This window comes from Amblyomma maculatum, chromosome 4 (assembly GCF_055883805.1).
Source record: "Amblyomma maculatum isolate TAMU_Amacu chromosome 4, ASM5588380v1, whole genome shotgun sequence".
Taxonomy (NCBI): Eukaryota; Metazoa; Arthropoda; class Arachnida; order Ixodida; family Ixodidae; genus Amblyomma; species Amblyomma maculatum.
The window spans coordinates 162,285,970-162,309,636 of NC_139347.1; the positions used below are offsets into that span (position 1 = coordinate 162,285,970).

General features: G+C 45.6%; 1 long non-coding RNA gene across 1 annotated transcript; it reads right to left on the minus strand.

Moving 5' to 3' along the window:
- Positions 1-7,450: 7,450 nt before the first annotated feature.
- On the minus strand, positions 7,451-11,800 carry LOC146193384 (uncharacterized). The gene is made up of 3 exons (XR_014706448.1): positions 11,690-11,800; positions 8,542-8,597; positions 7,451-8,311 (listed from the first exon to the last, which is right to left on the minus strand). It is a non-coding gene; the product is annotated as an uncharacterized LOC146193384 (long non-coding RNA).
- Between the last annotated feature and the right edge of the window lie 11,867 nt (positions 11,801-23,667).

Genomic DNA, 23,667 nt, shown 5'->3' on the forward strand with positions numbered 1-23,667 from the left:
ATATATATATATATATATATATATATATATATAAAAACATCAAACGACAGGTAAAGACAGTTGCTACAAACAGGAACTTTTCATGGGAATATAATCCGACCCTACGCACACACACAGATATATATATATATATATATATATATATATATATATATATATATATATATATATATATATATATATATATATATATATATATATACATATATATATATATATATATATATATATATATATATATATACATATATATATATATATATATATATATATATATATATATATATATATATATATATATATATATATATACATATATATATATATATATATATATATATATATATATATATATATATATATCTGTGTGTGTGCGTAGGGTCGGATTATATTATATATATATATAGATATATATATATATATATATATATATATATATATATATATATATATATACATATATATATATATATATATATATATATATATACATATATATATATATATATATATATATATATATATATATATATATATATATATATATATACATATATATATATATATATATATATATATATATATATATATATATATATATATATATATATATATCTGTGTGTGTGCGTAGGGTCGGATTATATTCCCATGAAAAGTTCCTGTTTGTAGCAACTGTCTTTACCTGTCGTTTGATGTTTTTTTTTTTTATTTCTCCGTCCTGCCTTCCTACATACTTACTGCTTGGTTTCCTAGTCCTTTTCCGCCCCTGTGAGTCAACAGTCTTCGGGTATAAGTATTTAGATACTTTACTTGCCTACGTATGGTCGTTCACTTTCCTGAGGCGTTCTTAGTACAATATATTGTTCTGAGCCTCTGGTGCCTAGAAAGACGCCCAGCCCATGTCTCGCTGGGCTGCTTTATTCGTAGTTTCTGCCGTGGGCTCCAAGTGGCAACCTTCCCACAGATCTCTGGCATTGAGTAAAGCACCATCTATGGGTCATCATGAAGAACCTTGGTTTCGCCACTCCCTAATCTGTCGGAGTTATCGTCCATCACAAATTCGTTTAGCACAAATCTCGTCGAGACGAATCGTTTGGTATCACCCGCATGTGTCTACGAGCAGTAGTTACCCAAAATATGTACCCCCTCCGAAATCTAATTGTCATCATTTTAGATCCCCAAAGATCCAAAGTGTTTCGGCCATATACATCCTAGTGAGAGTAGATTTAGAGAATTTTATGTATACGAACCCAACTAATCGTCAGACACCACTCCGGTCTCTCACCACCGAAAAGGCCAGAAGTTTAGCCGAATGATGTATACTTACGGCAGTGGATGTGACGTTTGTTGGGAGGGAGTGTATATATATATATATATATATATATATATATATATATATATATATATATATATACACCCTTTCTCCACAAACACCAACGGCGCGAAATACAAATAAAACCGCGTGACTAGCCCATTCGCGCGCCACGATTCTGGTGCTCTAAGCCGTAGTTTGGGTGAACAAAATCAGCTGCGGCCGTGTCTCTTCGGCCCCCTTAAAGCGGCAGGCCGATATGCCTACGATTTCTTCTTTGCCCGCGTCAGACAGCCGGCCCACGTGACGGTGCAAGTAGCAGCGAGCGCGGCGAGCCGACACCACCGAGATTCTAACATGCCCTTTGCAACGCCTGTCCCAACAGAGAATGTCACGACAAGCGGATGAGCGATAAGGTGTCAGGCATTGAATCTGCGCGTATAGGCCTGGGTAAAGCAGCGAGATGACATCATGTGACATGACTCAGGTTCGCGCTCGCACTTTCATTTGCTGGTACTTTATTGTCATCCGCCTGTCATGACGTATGGTGCTGGGGTGCACATCCCTTGCAAAAGATCTCGGTGACGACGGGCGAACTCGAGCTCGCTCCAACCATCGCCAACATTCCTACGCTGCAATAGGACGATCGGGTCACGGCCGCAGTTGATTTCATTCGCTCAAACCACGACTGAGAGCACCATAATCGTGGCGCTCTGATGCGTTAGTCACGGGGTATTATTTACATTTCGCAGGCTTTCATTTAAGCCTGCAAAAAAAAAATACACGTGAGACTTTCTTTACCGAAATTATTGGAATGGGGGCTTCTGAAGATGCTCTCCAACTTTCCAATTCACATTTTTGGTATAAAGTGAATATTTTGTAAGTTAGAAATTAGCTAATTAGCTAGTTAAGTGATAGCAAAAAGAAATTGCCGGTGGAGCGCAAGGAGGCTCGCAGTTGTGTGCAACTGGTTTCACTGACCTACTTTAAATATATTATTTTGTAACCCTTGGTTCAAGTTAGCTGCGACATACGGTATATATTGCAGCTGATACTAATATAAGGCCACCGTAACGGTTCATTACACGCCCCCTTTTTGATTATGGGGCATGGCCCTAGGGCGGGCTGAGGGTGTCCGCCAACTTGGATGGCATCATGCAACCTACGTTGGGCCTTCGGCTGGCCGCCATCTTGTGTGGCCACTGGCTAGTTTGTCAACCGACCATGGCGAACACTACTTTGGACTTAAATTTCGTCTCAAGACCTTAGTGGTCACGTTACAGGCCCGTCCAACCCAACTCAAAATATCCGAGAGTGAAAGGTAAGAGCTAGCGCATTTAGAGGTGTCCCAGACCGCAGAGCACGTCAGCTGCGCTTCCACGTTGCTTGCAACCGATTAACGCGGCATCAACCCTGGAGCACCCTGACGAGAAAGTCATTGTGTTTCACTTTACGGCCCATGCATGCGACGCGCCGGGACAGGAGTTGTTCTGTCCTCTTCTAAATTTCATTTTGTTCATTTTTTTTTCTAGTGCGCCGGCGTGCGCCAAACTAAGGGCGGACAGAAGGAACATCAATTTCGATCTATATCATCGGGACTGATAACGCTAGCCTAAACAAATTACGTTACGCAGAGAACAGATGGGATATGCAGTGCTTGTGCGCGTTTTCTCGTTTTAGTAAATAGGCATTTATGGGCCATTTAAATGTTATTCTGGAAAATCCAATTGGGGGGGGGGGGAGTTTGAATTGGTTCTTTATATCCGTCGGTAATAATATTTCAATGGAAAGGGCGTGATTCAATAAAGGCAACGATGAAAACGCGTATCTGCTATTATTGTCGCCTTCTAAGAATACTATACTTGACCTCTTTAAAATGCGCAGCCAAGATGGGGGGAGAAGTTTCGCAGACCTTCTCCTATAGTTTGCTATTTGCTGAATCAAGAAGCATATTTAATCAAAACGTCGCAGTCAGTATTGCCAGGCTACGATCGCCGATAACCTACAGACATTTCACAGAATTCAGGAAGGCCAGCGGCGCTGCTACTGAACATATAAAACATTTGCATGTTCAATGTAAAGTGCAAGAGTGTTTTGAAGTGGAGCTTAACGAAAGTGGCAATCTTCTGTGCAGCACGACAGTGTGTTGTAGTTATACACGAAGCGAAATCGGCTGCGGCGATAGCAGACTACTTTCGTGCATGGGCACGATGTTGATGCCAATGATGTTTGCTTCACAGCGCGAGATGAAACAACACGTGGCGCATAAGTGCTTGACGCCACCTGCAGAAAGCATTAAGTACTAAGTGGCAAAATGAAGGGATAACGCGGAACTCGCAAATGAACGCAGTAACGGTACTCTACTATCAATGAGGTGATAGAAAAATGCTCTGAATATAACCAGCCCTTATACAAAACATTCATTGATTACGAAAAAAGCATTTGACTCACGGTGATGCAGGCATTGCGAAATCAGGGGATACGTGAAAGCGCTGGAAGATATATATATTGGCTGCACAGCAACCATAGTTCTACATAAAGAAAGCAACAAAATTCCCATAAACAAAGATGTTAGGCAAAGAGACACAGTCTCCTCAGTACTATTCATAGCTTGCTTAGAAGAAGTATTCAGAGACTTGGAATGGGAGCAGTTAGGGATAAGGGTAAATGGAGAATACCTCAGTCATCTGCGATTTGCTGATGACATTGCCTTGCTAAGCAACTCGGGGGATGAACTACAAATAATGATTAATGACCTGGACAGGAAAAGTAGAAAGGTAGGCTTAAAAATCAATATGCAGAAGACTAAGGTAATGTTTAACAGCCTCTGGAAGGAACAGCAGTTTACATTAGGTATCGAAGTACTGGAAGTAGTAGGCGAATATGTCTACTTAGGACAGGTAGTAACCGCAGATCCGGACCATGAAAAGGAAATAAGAAGAATAAGGTTGAGATGAAGCGCATTTGGCAAGCGCTCGCAGATTATGACTAGCAGCTTACCAGAATCGCTCAAGAGGAAAGTATACAACAGTTGCATCTTACCTGTACTTACCTATGGAGCTGAAACGTGGAGGCTAACGAAGAGAGTTCTACTTAAGTTGAGGACAACCCAGAGGGCTATGGAACGAGAAATGGTAGGGGTAACATTAAGAGATAGGAAGCGTGCAGAGTGGGTCAGAGAAATACCTAACCCAAGTTACCAACATTCTAGTGAAAATTAAGAAGTAATGGGCATGGGCAGGACATGTAGGGCGAATAGAGTATAACCGATGGTCGCTTAGGGTAACAAACTGGATTCCAAGGGTAGGAAAGCGTAGCAGGGGGCGGCAGAAAGTTAGGTGGGCAGATGAGGTTAAGAAGTTCGCAGGAGTCAAGTGGATGCAGCTAGCACAGAACCGGGTTAAGTGGAGAAATATGGGAGAGGCCTTCGCCCTACAGTGGGTATAGTCAGGCTGATGATGATGATGATGATGAGACCTACGTTGTAAAATAAAAAAATATGGTGAAAACCAGAAAGCAAGTCGGTAAAATGATCTTGGACAATCAATCCCCATAAGTGACAGCTCTTTTTTGCAGGAGTACTAGCGAAGAGGTATTGGGACATGCGTTTTCATATTTCAACAATTTTGCTTTTGCAATGACAACTCATTTTTATGGCAAAGCAGCACACTATTTATTTTCTTTGTCGATTCCCAACCCAGGCATTTATTTGCGAAGTGTCGATAGAAGCACCTTCTGACACTTCATAGCAGTGTGATTCATTCCGTCTTTAATAAGTACAGCATGTAGTCTTTCCTAAGTACTTCCCAGCGCCAAATAGAGGAAACTTATAAATATATCGGCTTATAGCACGGGACGAAGAGCTGCCAACGCTTCGTTGAGCATTTAGCCCCATTGTTGTAGCCCTTGCCCCTTCATTCGTTCACAGCTCGGCAGAAGCTAGCAAGACGAACAGGTGCAGAAACCACATCGACATCTACGTCTTTTTTTTTCGAACATTCTGCATAGATGCAGAATTAGATGCATATAGCGAACCCCAGCTACACGTTTGCTCCTCCGTCTGATTCAATTGCATCGCGTCTTGCAACTTTGATATGATCTTCTTGACGGCCGACTAGGCAACGGAAAAGCCAAGTTCCAGAGGAAGCCCAGCAGAAGCATCATCTTTACCTTGTGTACACAGCTGTGATTTATTCTGTCACAGCACAATTTTTGATAGAGCTTTCGCGCAGGGCTCTATGATGCCTTCATCTTCCTTCAGTTTGTAGTGAGCACCGTGTTCGTAGGTCCTCTTGTCTGGTGGGCGTGTCTGTGTTTCTGGTTTTCTTCACAAGAGGCACCCCCAACCAGCCTGCCAAAACGCTTTGACACAATTTTCCGCCACGGCTTATAAACATTCTTTTTGTACAAGTACCTTAGACACCACCACGCACTATGCAGCCACGCACACACGACTGAGAGTTAACTTAGGACTGACATTTGCAGAAAAAATAGGAATCTTACATATTCTATAGTCTCTTAAAATTTAAAATTAGCTTAAATATGCAGAACTTTGCTGGAAAATAAACATATAAAAGTACTAAGTTTATTACGATGGTGTCCTTCTACAGTTGAGCCTCAGTGCAATTCGAAGTGTGCTGATTCCTTGACTATATCTCTCTAAACACTTAGCTGCACAGGCTAATTTCTAACATCATATTGTAGCTATGTTGCGACGCGGGTTTATTAACTTCAGGGCGGGCCACCGATACTAGTTGTATCCGTTTCATTGCCCTAGCGCGAACAGACTCGAAGTCGTTCTCTTTGTCTTTGACTAGGAAGGAATGGCTTCTTTGTGGTGTCACAATATGCTCCCCTAATAAAATAGGTTCAGCATGTTTGTATACGTTTAAATATGGCGGTTTTGCGTTTAAATTTCCCTCACGATGTGTTCCCCCAAAATACAATTTATTGCGATAGCAATACTGAGCCAGGTTTCAAGCCGTCACGGATCCCCGGCGACGCCACACTTGACCTTGCACAGCCAAGCCGAGCAACCACTTCAGCCGAGCTCTGCCAGTTGGCGGCACCGTCGGCGCGCCGCGCTAATGCCCCGCGCGCTGCAGCGGCGCCGCTTCCGCGCCGAACAGATAGTTCGCCGTTGCTTTAGCCTCGCCGTGACTGCTTTGCTGCGCAGACTGCTAAAGAGAGGTGTCGACAACAAGCTGCGGCAAGGAAGCGACAACGTACACAAGAGACAGTGGAAGAACGTGAAGAACGTCGTGCTAAGCGTCGTGCACAAGATGAAGCTCGGCGACTGCGTTCTAGTTCTCCGAGTGCTTACACCTCGTCGGCTACTGATGAACACCTGACTGCTCAGGAACGCCGCAATGCCATCAAGTGAAGACAGCGCGCTGAAGAATCACCGGAAGAACAGTCGTAACCATGGTGTGTCATGTGTTACTCTATAGCCAAACTATCGAACCACACAAGCTACGCCCCAAGCGAACACACAAGCGTAGCCATGCGGCCATTGCGTACGCAATTTACCAGTTTTAACCAGAGCTACGCCACTGCCAATTTTTTTCCTCTGACAAGATATAGCGGCTGCGAAAAATAGTATGCACTTGGGAACTGCGCCGTTTATAAAAAGAAATATATATTTTCACATCAAACTTTATACTGGCAGACCGGCAGATCTGAAAGCACTGCTTGAAGTTTGTGCCCTCGCTCATGACAGCAATCACAAGGCCCAGAAGAAAAAGCTATACTCCCTTCAAAAAGAATAATTGCTTAATGATACCACCCCTCTAAAAGCTCTATTTTATATTAGCCTCAAAATTACCTAAATTTTAGTTACAAGGTATGATTTCATATCGCCCATTCTATCCCTATAATAATTTTGAGTACATCTGTTTGAAGGTTGTTGTAAAAAGTGGGGAAAATGCAATCATATTTGCGTAAGCAACAGCCACATCAAAGAAATTCTCTCATGTTATTTTAGGCCTAATCTCCTTTCTGACTACACCTATATACGCAATAAAGTGAACACCCATTGGAGTACCTCCAAGATTGTCGTACGAGTAAAAGCAGTCACCTAATACCTACAAGCAACAGACGAATAAGAAAATAAATCTACAGGCAAACTACAAGCTTCCACATTCTTTTATTTTAAATTTGCGTGTATTTAAGCCAGATACAGTGATATTTTTATAGTATCTTTGCAAACCTTTTAATAACTGCCATGGTTGTGCAATCGAAATTTGTTCGTGTAAATGGTGTCGCGATCTTTTGACAGATGAGTTCTAAAGTAAATCAGATAACTTCCTGTTTACCCAAAAGAAACCTTATAAGGAGAGTAAAGGCTATAAGAAATTATTAGTCTTACGCAGACGTCTACATTTTAACGATATATATTCCATTCTTTGGAACTGTATTTTCATCGAGGCAATTTCGCAATAATGATCCGCTAGGATATATGCTGGAAAAATAGCTCTCAAATAACCATGTCTGCAAAGTGGCAAGGCAAGATGAAAACTATGCTATGCATATTAGTGATTTCTGTTTTTTACCGATCACCTTCTTCGATTGTCTTGTTGGATATCTTCCTAGCAGTTTAGAGAGATAAAGACTCCTCCCAGGCAAGAAGTGCTGGTAATTTTCAGTTGTGTATTCTCCTGAGCGCAGAGTGAATTATTAAATATTCTAAGCTCCTGTAATTGTTCGATATTGTTGTTTCTTAAAAAATCAACACTTAAATAACCTCAGCTTATTTTCAGGTACGGATCAAGCCACGGCTTGCATAAAATATTAGGCCTTAACATACGTGGAGCTTGTAAATGAGTGCAGTCTCAAAAGTTGACAAACATTTGACCCACTCCCTTAACCAAAGTGGTTTGAAAATAAATTAGAGCTCAGTGGAGCAGCCGTTCTTGCAGCTTGAAATGTTTACAGGGTACGGTTTCCATTGGCTATACGCCGAAAAAGGAGGAAGAGTTCTCGATCATCATCTGGAAAGCCCTATAAGAAAAAAGACAACAGAAGATGATAATAAATACATACAGGAAATAAGCTATCCCTGTATATGCGGGAACACTATTGCGTATGTTGCATTACCCAGAATGTTTAAAAATGTCAGCATCATAGGATATTCATGTTTACGTTCAAAGAGAGGAGAGTCAAAGATCACTATCTGCCAACCAGATTTACTTCAGCAACTAATTAAAAGAAATAAAAATATTTGCACTCACTTATCTCTTCAGTAGAAGTGTCGTAGATAGGATTCAAAAAAGCCGCTGCCGATAACCTAAAGGAAGTGGAAACAGGTTTACTTAAAGAGAAAAACGCTTTAACTAATCCTTAGATTTAATGGCAACGACAGAAGCATAACTTAATAAAAGACATGAAATAGTAAGCCATCAGCCTAAAGACGTCAGACAAAGATAATTCATAGCTTCCCCTCATCAAGATAAGGGTACTTTACTACAGCACATTGAAAGAGAATAATGTACATATATCACCAGCGAGAAAATTCGAAAAACAAATCTGTGATGTCAACACAACAACGAATACAAGTTCTCCGGAAGGGGAAACACAAGAGCGGTGTCTTACTGCTTTTTAAAGAAGAGTCTTCGCACATTCGAAGTGAAACAGATCTGCGCTAATACTGAACTTAGGTCTGTTACGATCTGTCGATTTTTTGGTAGTGCGTGAATTGTCTTGTTGACGTTTCAGTTGTTCAGTAAAGTGCACAATTCTCAACAGGAATATTGAGATAGAAGCCGCCATGGCGTTTAGGACGGTAAGTTAAAAAAATACCTCTGTCGCATTCACCCACGGCTGCTTATTTTTTCTCACACAAGATGTGCGTCCGATACGAAAGCAATATGGAAACTAATATGACATTTCCTTTGCATTTTGGTGCATTTCAAAGTCATGAACATTATAACGTTTTTTTCTTGTTATGCCGCCAAGAAAAAGCTACATTTATTGCCCCCCCCCCCCTTGCCCTTTCTATTTCCTTCAGGAAAGCTTCCATTTCGCCGTCAACGCATGACTAATTTCGCCAGCAGGATTTATACTCATTTCCTCGAAGCCAAACATGTCTATCGATGCAGAAAATTTGAATTTAGCGTGCCAGAAAAACATGCGTCAGTGTAGTCGGCGTTGGGAAGAAGAAATCCCAAGCATGTGACTCGTAGGTGGTATTTGACTTACTACATATCTTGTTTTAACAGGTAGGTGGCATGTGTGACCACACGGCTACATTGGATGACAGACTTTGCAGGAGTTCCCAGGAGGGTAGAAATTGTAAGGGCTGATGCTTAAACCCGAGACCTTCGGATGACTATAGGGGGTATTCACATGACGTCACAGCTGACGTCAGTGTGCAGCCGACGCCATATTTGCGTCCTGTTCTGACTAGTACTAGTACGGGGCGGGGGGGGGGGGGGGGGGCAAAGTGTGCGCGATGCGGACAGAGACCTGTACGAAAAAACTTTTGGTACCGACCCGTGTGCAGTCGATGTGCGCAACTGCACAGTAAGCGTCGGCCTGTGCGCACGCATAAATATGTGCGACATTCATGAATTCCTTGTCCTACGGACGAGCTTCTCACAAGAAACCATTCGCAAGCCTACTGACCACTCGAAGAACGCAACTACGTTAAAAGCGGCTAGGTTAAGAGCCGCGGTTGAGACAGACGAACTCGCTCTTTGTGCAATTACGTGCGTGCCGTCCAGCGTTTATACCAACTAAACCGCTGAGTTTTTGTAGCTGATATTCTGCATAGAAATGGCGTTTGGTAGTTAGTATCTTTTATACAAAACTTGTTTGGTGTACGTGCCTCAATCGATCAGAAGAAGTCGGATGTTTGGATCGTCTGTGGCGGTAAGGAAGCAAAAGAAACCGCTGCCACAGGCCACAGCGATGACACCGGTGGCGCCACCTCGTTGCCTTGCGGGCTCGAAATAACTTTTTGCAACAAAACTCTTCAAATACAGCGCAGTTTTGGCCAAGCTAAACTTGATTTGTTATAAGAGATAAATAAGTTTATAAAGCTTTTCAAACATTCTGCAAAACAACTCTGCCCGCCTACGTTCCTTCGCCGAATCTGCATGCGGTCTGCTTTGATTAGCAGCCGACACAGACGATGCGAACATCCGACTTCTTCGGATCGAATGAGGCAAGTGCGGCAAACACAGTGTTTAGCGAGCCCTCTATGAAGGATTTTATTGCAGCAAAACACGACGAAGAGGTGTTGGCGGCGCGCTGCATGCATGCGCATGACTGGAAGCGATACCGCGCTGCTCTTTTACCGGGAATATGTCTTCCGAGTGCGTGAAGAACAGTCGTGCACGGATAGTGACAAGAGCTGGCTGCTAGGGCACATCCGGAAGATTCCAGTCCAGCCCATTTTGACATACATTTCTCATATTCCATGATACTTGTGCGGTTGAGCCGTGCCAGCCATATACGTGGCGTCGCATCTCGGTGAGGTATCTCGTTCGGGTGGAGTTGTTCGTGTGTACTTCCGGAACCTTAAAATGCCGAGGTTGTTCGCGCAGCTCTTCAGCTTCCGTTGTTTACACTGTGCAAGCGTCTATTACAGTCTACGATAGCTCAATAAACAACATATAGCTGCGGATGCCACTGCTTGTAGAACCGCACGACAGAACTTGATACGTACGTTCGCTCTGTTCTTTCCGTGGACACAAACATGGCCGACTGCGCCTTAATTACCCCCAAATGCACCGCGCACAGCACGTCAGTGAATACCCCCTATAGTCATGTGAGTTATCGCCAGGCAATGCTGGCATTCTCGTACGGCCATGGTTAAAGCACGCGACTTTATTTTTATGCTGGGAATCTTCTCACAGCATGTTAGCTTACAGCTATGTGCTGATAACTATGTGCAAATTAGTAGGGGCGGAAATAAGACATTAGTGATTAGGTTAACAGCAAAGTGTATGTGCACAACTGTGAATTCGCGAATGTAGCCCAGACAAAATCCAATAACACTCTTCTGACAAACCCTGAAACAGGGAGCTTACGTGTCACCTAAAATATTTGTTTCCAAAAACACCTAGACTTTGCTTCGCAGGTGTGCGAGGCTTACGTCAAAGCTTGAGATGGCGTCTCAACAATTTGCTCCATCGTAAGGACCGTGAAGGCTGCAATGTCTATGGCAGAAAATAGGTATCTAGATTCGTTTTAAATTTTTGGCAGAAGAAAAGATGTTGCGTGCTGTATGCTGAAATTAAAACATTTTTCTTTTCCAGCAGTACAGTTTTCTTTAGGCAAGTATATATATATATATATAGTCTTTTTTAATTGCTTCAATTTTTTCGTGCACGGGTCCATAATGGTAGTGAGAACATGTTCACAATGTTTACTCACTTGGTTGCTCTTCGCCGCTTGACTAAGACCATTACGAACAGGACTGCGAGCCCGAGGACGACCAAAACAGTAGCGATGCCTGCTACAATATAACTTGTTGATGAAGATGCTGGGAAAACGAAAAAGCAAAGCGTATAAGGAATAGACCACATTTCAGAGTGTCACGAAATCGGCGCACATATTCATCAAGTCGGCACGGCGCGAGGCCCACGCGGCGTCGCGTGGAAGGCATGGAGAGAAAAGCCCCCCTTCCCCGCGCGGGAGAGCGCGTAGCTTTGTACGCGCTGCCGTGACCCTCTTTCCCATTGCCCGGGGAGGACGGTGGTTCATCGGCCTGGAATGTGCCAGGCCCTTCGAGAAAGTTCTGTGGGACCTGGCCAATGACGACGCGCGGCTCGACTGGAGGAGAAGAGGGAGCTATAACCAGCGAAGTTATGTGTGTGTGCGCGCTAGCTTTGGCGCGTGCTAACAAACAGACGCGGCGCGCCCTATTTAAAGAGACCGCGCCGCTTGATGAGGCAGTCAGTCAGTCAGTCAGTCAGTTCGTCAAGTGTTTTGCGACGTGCTCGCCTGTGTTTCGACTGGACTCCCGGGGATCACCCGCTGCTGGCAAGCCCACGGACTTTCAAGGGAGCGGCGCTCGTCTCGTATGGCGGCCACATCGTGACTCTTGAGGCGTCGGACTGCAACAGTGCCCGGTGAACAATTTGGTGTTTGTTTATGTACTCTCCCGTGTTTCATCTGTTGTAAAGCCTCTACGTTATTGGATACCTGTGTAATTGCATGCTTAGCGTTTGTATTCTGTGAACCTCTCGTCTGTTGTACTTCAAGTGATATTGTGTATTCCTTTGTATCGTCTCTTGCTGTGCATAAATTGTGGTTTTGTTTGTTACCTCTGACTCCGATCCTTACTCTGGTTTGAACCGGCGACCGCTGGGCACCAAACGACCACCCCCCTTCTGTCACTACAAGGTAGTTGAATTCCGGCTGAGCTTGCCACGCAAGTCGAGGGCATCTCCTTTGCGACCGGAACAGCTACCCCCACTCACTCTAAGGGTGTCTGGGAGTGTGCGCACCGTTAAGGGCGCATCGTTAATAATACCCCCTTAATTATTAACGGGTGACAATTATTCTGGCGTCCGCGACAGGACGTTTGGTGCATTCAAGCTCAGAGGACGGAGAACGAGTTGAAGAGTTTACGAAAAGGTCGTAAACAGTGTAACAGCAGAGCGATAGCGTGAGGTACCGCGCTGAAGCGGTTGTGTAAGGTCCATTGATAGTGCTATGTGTTAGTATTAGGCAGTTCAGATTGAAGATGAATCTCAAGGAGATTATTGCGTTGGGCTTAGAGAAAGGTCTAAAAGGAGCTGAACTGCGGGAATGGGTGGACCGAAAAGAAAGAGAGGTTCGAGAAGAGGCTGAGAAAGAAAGAGAGAGGCAAAGAGAAGAACGAGAGAAAGAATGGCTCAAGAAGCAAGCAGAGGCAAAGAGACAAGCAGAAGAAAGAGAAAAAGAATGGCTCAGGAAGCAAGCAGAGGCAAAGAGACAAGAAGAAGAAAGAGAAAAAGAATGGCTCAGGAAGAGAGCCGAAAGAGAAAAAGAATGGCTGAGGAAGCAGGCAGAAAAAGAAAAAGAATTCTTAAAAGAGAGAGATATCCTTCTCAAAAAGCTGGCTGAAGTTCGGCGTTTGAAAGGTATTACCGAGCCTCCGGAGGTTACCTTTCCTTATATTAGAAAGTACAGTGAACCAAGCGATACTGTAGAAACTGGCTCCAGCAGCCAGAATGAGGTTGTGGATCAGCGTGTTCCTGCAACAGAAACTTCAGATGACCGAACTGAAGTTCATAATTCTCAAAAAAAAGAGATTGTGCCCTCCGAGACGACAGGTTGCAGAGAAGCTGCAACGGCAGATGTCGAGCCAGAAACCTCGGTGTTTTCAAAGCCTGAAGATGAAGAAGGGCAGGATTGTAGCTCCTCATTAAATGACACCATGGCTGAGTGCATGAGTGACCGGGATGAGGAGACTTCAAATAGCAGTGAGCACGAAAGCTTGAATGACGTTGGCAGTGCAGATCCTAACCTTGAGGATTCAGAAATGGAGGAAAGTGAAGACTGCACGGCAATGAAGGAATTCATGGAAACATTTAAGAAAGAAGAATTAATTAAAAGTGAAGAGAAAGAACTCCCAGTTGAAAATGAGTCCTGCTTTGAGAAAGTACGACTGGAGGTCGTGAAGAAAAGAAAGAAAATGAAAAGGATTAAGCGAGAACAAAGTTCTCAAAAAGACGCTCCTTTCAGACAGCAATGTTCTGATTATGCGGGTAAAACCGGATCAAACGTTTCTCGGCCAAAAGTGCGAATAAAAGTGAAAATGAAAAGAAACAACTTCAGACCTGCCAAGTCAGGTGAAATGGAGCCGGAAAAGTCAAGAAGAAAGAAAAGGAAGAACTTACTGAAGGACTTGAAGCGCAAGGAGAACAGCTCAAACAGAGAAGAAACTGGGCGGCCGGCACGGAATAATATTAGGCCTGCAGACAACATTTCTCTCCGCGAGCGTAGTGTTAGGGCCCCCAGATACAAGGGCCAAACTACTTCTGATCGGCAAATAGACAATATAAGGAAGATCGAAGCGCGAATGAGGAAGAAAAGCAGGACACGCGTGAGAAAGAAGTACCAGTGCTTCGTAAGAAAGAAAACTGGCGTATCTGAAAGTTGGAGAGGAACCGATACGTTCCAAGAAGGTGCATCCCGAGTGTGGAAATATAGGCGAAAGCATGGCTTAGGTTTGGGTGCTGCACATTTGAATATTTGTGTGTTTCTATGTTACTGATCCTTGGCATGTATCCAACAACAGTATGTTGCTATGTTTGTGAATTTCATGGCATTGATGTGTGAATTTCGTAAGGCGTTATTACAGTTTGTGAAATTTGTGCAATGTGTGTGATATGGTCATTTGCCCCATATATTTGTGAGCGCATGCATGTGCGCGCGATGTTCGTGGTTGTTGTGAATATTGTGGGACAATATTCTTTAAGGGAGGGGCAGTGTCACGAAATCGGCGCACATATTCATCAAGTCGGCACGGCGCGAGGCCCACGCGGCGTCGCGTGGAAGGCATGGAGAGAAAAGCCCCCCTTCCCCGCGCGGGAGAGCGCGTAGCTTTGTACGCGCTGCCGTGACCCTCTTTCCCATTGCCCGGGGAGGACGGTGGTTCATCGGCCTGGAATGTGCCAGGCCCTTCGAGAAAGTTCTGTGGGACCTGGCCAATGACGACGCGCGGCTCGACTGGAGGAGAAGAGGGAGCTATAACCAGCGAAGTTATGTGTGTGTGCGCGCTAGCTTTGGCGCGTGCTAACAAACAGACGCGGCGCGCCCTATTTAAAGAGACCGCGCCGCTTGATGAGGCAGTCAGTCAGTCAGTCAGTCAGTCAGTCAGTCAGCGAGTCAGTCAGTTCGTCAAGTGTTTTGCGACGTGCTCGCCTGTGTTTCGACTGGACTCCCGGGGATCACCCGCTGCTGGCAAGCCCACGGACTTTCAAGGGAGCGGCGCTCGTCTCGTATGGCGGCCACATCGTGACTCTTGAGGCGTCGGACTGCAACAGTGCCCGGTGAACAATTTGGTGTTTGTTTATGTACTCTCCCGTGTTTCATCTGTTGTAAAGCCTCTACGTTATTGGATACCTGTGTAATTGCATGCTTAGCGTTTGTATTCTGTGAACCTCTCGTCTGTTGTACTTCAAGTGATATTGTGTATTCCTTTGTATCGTCTCTTGCTGTGCATAAATTGTGGTTTTGTTTGTTACCTCTGACTCCGATCCTTACTCTGGTTTGAACCGGCGACCGCTGGGCACCAAACGACCACCCCCCTTCTGTCACTACAAGGTAGTTGAATTCCGGCTGAGCTTGCCACGCAAGTCGAGGGCATCTCCTTTGCGACCGGAACAGCTACCCCCACTCACTCTAAGGGTGTCTGGGAGTGTGCGCACCGTTAAGGGCGCATCGTTAATAATACCCCCTTAATTATTAACGGGTGACACAGAGCTATCATTGCCCCTCTGGGAGCATAGTTTAAATAAAATCAAATGAGAATACTCAATGTAATGCTAATTACCACAGTAAATTTTGATTTAAAAAAAGAAGAATATTCGGAAACATGTAGCATCAATTGAATGAACCGTTGAACCTTATATGCAAAATACAAAATGCGACCTGAACATCAGTTTGGAATCATCTTGTTAAAAACGAAAGCAAAAGCACTGAAAGAAGAGATATCCCATACTTTCTCAAGGTTGAACTTTTAACTTCCATGTTGCAGGTGTCTAGACTCCGCGCATGCGTAGTAAACTTTATGGCTATATTCGCAGCGAATGGCGCAATATATAAAAAGATTGCTGTAATATATCAACGTACATGCCCCGAATAGGGAAACTTGGTCCAAGTTTGCGCTGTTTATACACTGGCTTAAAGGAGGCCAATCGTGCCATTTCCGATGGTTCCCAAAAAGTAAAAACGTATCCTGCGCACAAAAGTATTAAAATCATCGGAGACAAACCACATTTCGGTTCATGTCCCCGTGCAAAAATATGCGTTGTGTGATACCACGCATTTCAGGATCAAACGTAATAAGCAGAAACCCAAACTGATATATTTTTCAGATACGTTAAGGTAGCCAGAGAAGAACCATATCCATTGCAAAAATGAGCTTGACCGCCGGACGCGTACCATTAAAAGCACTAGAACGATCTTCCCTCATGCGGACTCTTTCGAGTCAAGCAGCACGCTGCTCCTGTTTCGGATTCTCGGTGGCCATGGTTTGCTTCTCGATCCATTTAAAAAGCATCCATTGCTCAGCACCGTCAGACGCCGTTCGGCGGCAATGATATAATGCCGGCACACTTAGACACGAAGGCCCAGCTTCCGCGTCTATCACGCACCGTGTCTGAGCAAGCTCCCCGGGAAAGAACCCCTTCCTATGCGATAGATGACGCCTCAGCTCTATAAAACCTAAAACCCCTCAATAAACTAAAAGTAGCGCCAACATGTGAAGTTTGCCGCCCGCCTCCTCTCTTGCGCTCTCCTTCATCGTTCGACCCTCTCATGGGCCGAGCGCCGTCACGTGCGCGCGCGCGCTTTTTTTTTTTGCTGGGCGTGCAGCTTCCTCCTTTCCAGCGGGGCGGGCGGCGTGCGCGCGGCACATATCGCCGTGTGTTTTGCTGCCACGCGGACTGCTACTAAATCGTTCCCGCTGGCTATTTAATTTTTTTTTTCAAGCATGTTGCGCTCTTTGGCCGGCGGCTGATAGAAGCACGGTGGTGAAGGCGAGTTCAACCAACGCAGACATCGCGTACAAATGGTGTCACGCACTGACAGTTGAAAATGGAACCGTTTCAGCGAAAATATAAAAAAAAACTGGTACCACGCTTCTCAAGTTTCACGGTAGCTTACAATTCAGTCCAACCTGCAAATAAACCACACAGACTGCAGCTCCGCAGCCTAGTTAATTTTTTTTCAAGCATGTTGCGCACTTTTGTCAACGGCTGACGGACTCAAGGAGGTGAAGGCGAGTTAAATCGACGCCAAAATCGTGTACGTATAGTGACACACCATGGCAGCTGAACACGGCACCGTCTCAACGCCAAATATAAAAAAAAATAGCTGCTAGCTCCCTCCCTAAGTTTACCGGTAGCTCACAAGTCAATCAAAGCTGCAAAGACTCCACACAGACAGCAGTTTCCGCCGCCTATAGTTAATTTGATCTGCAGCTGAAGTTGAAAATACATGAAAGACAGCTTCTGCCACACTTCTTAAGTTTACCGGCAGCTCGCAATCCAGTCAACGCTGCAAAGAAACCATACACAGACTGTTCCAAAATTGTTCCTGTCCGCCGCCTAGTTACAAATTTTATAAAGCATGCCGCTGAGTGGCCAAATGTGACGAACTACGGACACACGGAGATGACGGCGAGTTGAACCAACGCCGAAATCACGTATATGTGGTGTACGTATGACACTCACAGCTGAAACTACTCTGGCGGGAAATCCCTGTCAACATTCGGTAATTATGTTTCAGCAGTGAGTAACATTTTAACCTGAACACATTGCGACAAAATGCAAGGCTCTGGTGAGACCCAGCGCACAGCCGCCTCGATCGGCGCGCGCGCGGCTCTGATCGAGACGGCTGTGAAGGGCGCCTGCTCCGGAGAGCGTGCGCTAGTCGCGCACCCCGTAGGTGGAGCCACGGTCGAAATGCGAGAGGAGGAGCGGCGCCGCCGGAGGAGGAGAGAGGAGATGGCGCTACTTTTAGTTTATTGAGGGGTTTTAATAAAACCCCTCAATAAACTACTAATACTACTAAGTTCTTTAGGGTATAATTGGGGTGGGAATACTGGACACTCGTTATGCCGGCCTAAGTGGTGGCGGCACTCTTGGCGTCCAGGGGGAGGGGGAGATGGGATGTGAGGAGGGGGAGTATGAACTAAAAGGAACGCCAATTTGTGAAGATTGCCACACGTATCCTCTCCGGCGCTCTCCTTCGGCATTCGACCTTCCCATTGGCCGAGCGCCGTCACGTGTTTGCGATATGTGCGATATGTGGATATGTGCTGTTGGTGCAAAGGCTCTAAGTGAGCCTGTTTCCATGAATCCTTTTGTGTGAGCCTGTTTTGCTTTGTCGAGACCCTGCAAATGCCAAATTGACCCTGTCAAGGGAACATCAAGAAAAATACAAAGAAACGTCGCCCTGTGAGAAATAGCCAGATGTGCTTTTGTTCAATTGTTCACCCTTCCGTTGAGAAGCGCTATTGTCAAGTGAGGAATGTCTATTGTCCAAAGGAGACGACAGAGTGACACGTCCGCTGACGTACAGGACAAGAAAGGAGCAAGGTGATTACGGCCATTAGAGGAATTCCCGTGAATGCAGGAAAGATTTGCAATTGCCGGAAAGGGACAATGCTGGGAGCAGTATGTGGCGCGCACGTGCACTTGGGTTTCTGAGAAGGAAATCCACTTGCCGGAACCACGATATCGCATCTTTGCAGAAGAATAGAAATGTACGCACCTCATCGCAGTTCCCAAGCTCTACCCGCCAACAAGTGACCACGCCCAACGAAACAATACCGGACCAGTCAGTGCATCAGACCATCAGTGCCGTGATATGTTCGATTGGATGCCGATATCTGAGGGGCGTGCCCTGGAACTGGTTGGTCAGCATCTTCAGAGAGGGGCTGGACATAGGGGGTTTTAAGGACGTTGCAGAGCACGAAATGACGCTCAGAGCCCTGGGTAAATGGCTCATCCAGACGCTTCTCGCTATGAACTCTTAACGCTTGCCATTTTGCTGATATACCCTTCTTTTTCATGTAAATAATCATGTAAATAAGTTTTCTCAAAGTGTCATAAAACCTGCTTGTATATATTTTACCAACTTCGAAGATTCAATCCTTCATCAACCCCGAGTCTCTGCACGCTACCAAGTGAAGGCCGGGTCTACTTAGTCCCAGCGGCACGACAACTAGTGACCAGCGTTGGGATCTGTATCTACAAGCCACAACATCTAGTGATTAGAGGTGGATCAGAATCTACAAGCCACAACATCTAGTGATCGGAGGTGGCATCTCAAGCAACAAGCAGGAGCAACAATCGGTCAACAAGACAGCAGCTCGGAACATCGATCGCATGTGTGGGTGAGTGCTTGGCTTTTCTTCTGATGTGGACCAGGTTCTAGAACAGGGTTAGATTTTAGAACTGGTAAAGAGTGTTGAAACGCCTTTAGGTTTGGTAGTTTGCACAGTTGTTTTGAAAGTAGGCGAAACACGGAGCGATCATGGACCTACAAAAGCTGCAGAAACCGGAACTGTTGCTATTGTGTGAGGAATTGGGAATTGATACAAGTGGTTTGGCACGAAAACCCTTGATTATAAAGGCAATCACTGATTTGGGAACCGATGATGAGGAGCTCAGTGAAGCATGGAACCTCATCGGACAAAAAAAGGAGGAGCAGCTCAGACAGCAGAAAGAGCGGGAAAAAGAGGAAAAGAGGCGTGAGCATGAACTTGAGAGGGAAAAAGAGGAAAAGAGGCGTGAAATTGAGAGAGAAGCAAAAAGGCTGGAGCAAGAAATTGAGCTCCGGAAATTAGAACTAGAGTTGAGCAAGAGGTCGGGCAATTGTCCCCAGCTAGCGGTACCTCTTCTCAACAAGGAGGCAGATTTCAAGATGTCAAAGTACATGCAGCCATGTGTGATATCAGGGGATATCGGTCTGTATCTGGCTAACTTTGAGCGAACCTGCGAAAAACTGTCCTTCCAGCGAGATACTTGGTCTCAGAGATTATTGACGGTTCTGCCCTGCGAGGCAGCGGAGGTTGTCGCGCGGCTAAGCAAGGAGGACGCGGGCAACTACGAGAAGGTCAAAGCTTGCCTTCTGAGAAAGTATAGGCATAGTATAGACAATTTAAGAGTCAATTTGGGGGAGTGGATAAAGAGCACAAATTCCTATTGTGATAGGGACGCTGTACTCGAGCGAATTCTTTTGGAGCAGTCTTATAACAGCCTTCCAGAAAAAGAAAGAAATTGGTTACAGGACCGAGGCGACATTAAGTCGGCAACTTAAGCTGCCGAACTCATTGAGGAGTATGCTTCGCGCCGACAATTCAGCAACCTAGCAGTGGATAGGCCACGCAATCCCAAGTTGAGTGTGAATAACCGTCAGGAAAGCACTTTGCTAGAGTTGGAAACGAAGAAAGGAAGGCTTCTTCAGGGAAACTCCCTAGAAAGGATGTCAGTGAGAAAAGTGCGGAAGTGACCAACGCGCAGAACACAAAGAATAAGCTTGAGGCTAGGAAGCCACTCACATGCTTTAGGTGTAATGAGCAGGATCACATTGCCGTCAACTGCCGGAAAGAAAAGATTGCTTTCTAGTATGTCAGTGACTGCGATGAAAATAGGCAGCTTTTGGAACCCTACCTGCATGACCTAGTAGTCAACGGGAAGCCTTGCAAGGTACTGTGCGATTCGGCCGCAACGATGGATGTTGTCCATCCGGCATATGTGTCGCCTTCCGACTATACAGGACAGTGTGCATGGATCCGCCAGGTAGTGGAGGAACAGAGTGTGTGCTTGCCAATCGCGAACGTGGTCATCGAGGGCCCTTTCGGCGAGTTAACAACCGAGGCTGCCGTTTCAGGAAAGCTTCCTAAGTGCTATCCGTATTTGTTTTCCAACAAATCGGACATGCTACTGCGAAAGAGGGGCATCCTTTTCGGAGACAGAGTTGTGCAAGCCTTAACACGTTCAAAGGCGCGAGAACTAGCTACACTGCTCATTCCAGAAAAATCCACAGAAGAGGAAACGGCAGTTAAAACAGTGGTCGATGCGGAAGATAGCGGGTCAGAAAAACTTTGACAGCGAAGCATCTCAGATAAGTCAACTTGAAAGTGAGCTTGATGAGACGCGGGGGGACGTTCTTGAGAGTAACCTCTTGCCGCCAGTGTCTAGTAATCTCACGAGACTTTTAAGTGGAACCCGAGAGGACTTAGCTATGGAGCAAGCCAATGATCCCAAGATACAGGAGATAAGGGAGCGCCACCGCGCCATAAGACAGCAAAGAATATTTCTTTCGTGATGAGAAAGGGAGTGCTGTATCGCTTATTCAAGGAAGCGCGGAGTAGAGCGGGACCAATTAGTCGTTCCCCAAAAGTACCGCGAAGACTTACTGCGACTTTCCCATGGCAGCTCGTGGTCATGTCACCTTGGAATAAGGAAAACAAAGCAGAGGCTGTTGCAAGAATACTATTGGCCTGGATGTTTTAAGGACATGGAAAATTTTGTATGGTCATGCGACACGTGCCAGCGGGTTGGAAAGGTGCAAGATAAGTGGAAAGCTCCGATGGTGTTAGTACCAATCATTACCGAGCCGTTTCACCGGTTAGTAATAGATGTAGTTGGGCCACTTCCTGTGACAGAGTCAGGGTACCGTTATATCCTCACTATGTTATGCCCAGCCACAAAGTTTCCAGAGGCTGTTCCGCTGCGCGAAGTGACGTCCGAGAGTGTAGTAGATTCGCTGCTGCCAGTGTTTGCACGAGTTGGATTCCCTTCCGAGGTCCAAAGCGATCGGGGTAGCGTATTCACAAGCGTCCTCACCACCTCATTTCTCGACCGATGCGACATTAAGGTAGTGCATAGCTCGATCCACCATCCGCAGAGCAACGGCGTAGAAATATGGCATTCTGTTCTCAAACGAGTCCTGAGGATACTGTGCTATGAAAACAAGCGCGATATGGATACCTGCCTGCCTGCAGCACTTTTCGCTTTGCGGTCAGTGCCGCACGAATCCACTGGATTTAGCCCAGCCGAGTTGGTGTACGGAAGGTCACTGCACTCACCTTTGCGAATGGTGCGCGAAGCCTGGGAGGGGCGCGGAGAAGACCCAAAAGTAGTAGAATTCATTCTGAACCTCTTGAATCGCTTACATAACACTAAGGAACTCGTTGAGGCCAGCATGAAGTCAGCCCAGGCTCGTTCCAAAGTGTACTATGATAAGTCAGCCTGTCAAAGGACGTTTCGTATCGGGGACCAGGTGATGTTGCTGAGAGGTTCAAGGCAGAATAAGCTCGAAGTACAGTGGGAAGGACCTGCTGAAGTCGTTGCAAAGCTTTCTAACACTAACTACGCAGTGAAAATTCCCGGTAGGCGTAAAGAAGTGCGCATTTATCATTGCAATCTTATGAAGCCTTATTTGCGGAGGGAAGCCATGGTAAATGTAACGTTAAACCTTCCCGAGGAGATGGGGGACAACTTGATTTGCATCAGCGTAAAAGAAAGCAACGCTCAGGAGCTTCTCAAAAAGACGGAGCAGACAGGAGAACTAAAGAAATCCCAGCTCTCCGATCTGGGCGAGCTAATAACAGAGTTTGAGGCCTGCTTCGTGGACAGGCCAGGCAGGACTGATTTGGCTGAGCACGATATTGAGCTGACTTCAAACGTGCCAGTGCGATCAAGGTGCTACCGATTTTCTCCAAGGAAAAGAAAAATTCTGGCTAGGGAAGTAACTCGCATGCTGGAATTGGGAGTAATAAAACCCTCGGAAAGCGATTATGCTTCGCCTATGATCTTAGTAGAAGCTCCAGGTAAAGACCCTAGGCCTGTGGTAGACTACCGAAAGCCAAATTCTCTCACCAGGGATCAAGTGTATCCTATTCCGAATATTGAGGAGAGAGTAGAACAGGTCAGTAGAGCGGCATATGTGACTACGCTGGACCTTATTCGAGTATACTGGCAAGTACCGCTCACTGAACGCGCCAGCAGATACGCGGCTTTCGTCACGCCGACGGGCAGCTACCAGCCAACAATGATGAGCTTCGGGCTCAAAAACGCTCCATTTTGTTTTTCCCGACTCATGGATAGGGTTCTAAAGGGGTGTGAAACATTCGCGGTGCCTTATTTAGATGACATTGCGGTTTTTTCCGACTCATGGGCGGACCATATGGTACATCTAAGAGCTGTACTGAGCCTTTTGCGTCAAGCTGGGCTAACCGTAAAGGCCGAGAAATGTTGCCTGGCAAGGGCGACCGTGGACTACTTGGGTCACAATGTAGGTCAAGGTTTCAGGAAACCCAGCGAGATTAAGATTTCTACGGTAGCAGACTACCCGGGACCGAGCACGAAGACGGAAATTCGGGCATTCCTGGGGCTGACGGGATACTACAATCACTACATCCCTAACTATTCAGCTTTGGCTAGCCCTCTGACCGACGCTCTCCTCAAGACAGAACCGACAAATGTAGTCTGGGACGAACAAAAGGAAGCATCCTTCGTAAACTTGAAGGCTGTGCTGATTAGCCGTCCGGTATTGCGAGCTCCAGACTATGACCGAGAATGCACGGTCCAGTGTGATGCAAGTGATCGAGGGCTAGGTGCTGTTCTCTGCCAGAGAGATGACGACGGTAATGAGCACCCCTGAGCAGAAAACTGAGTTCCAGA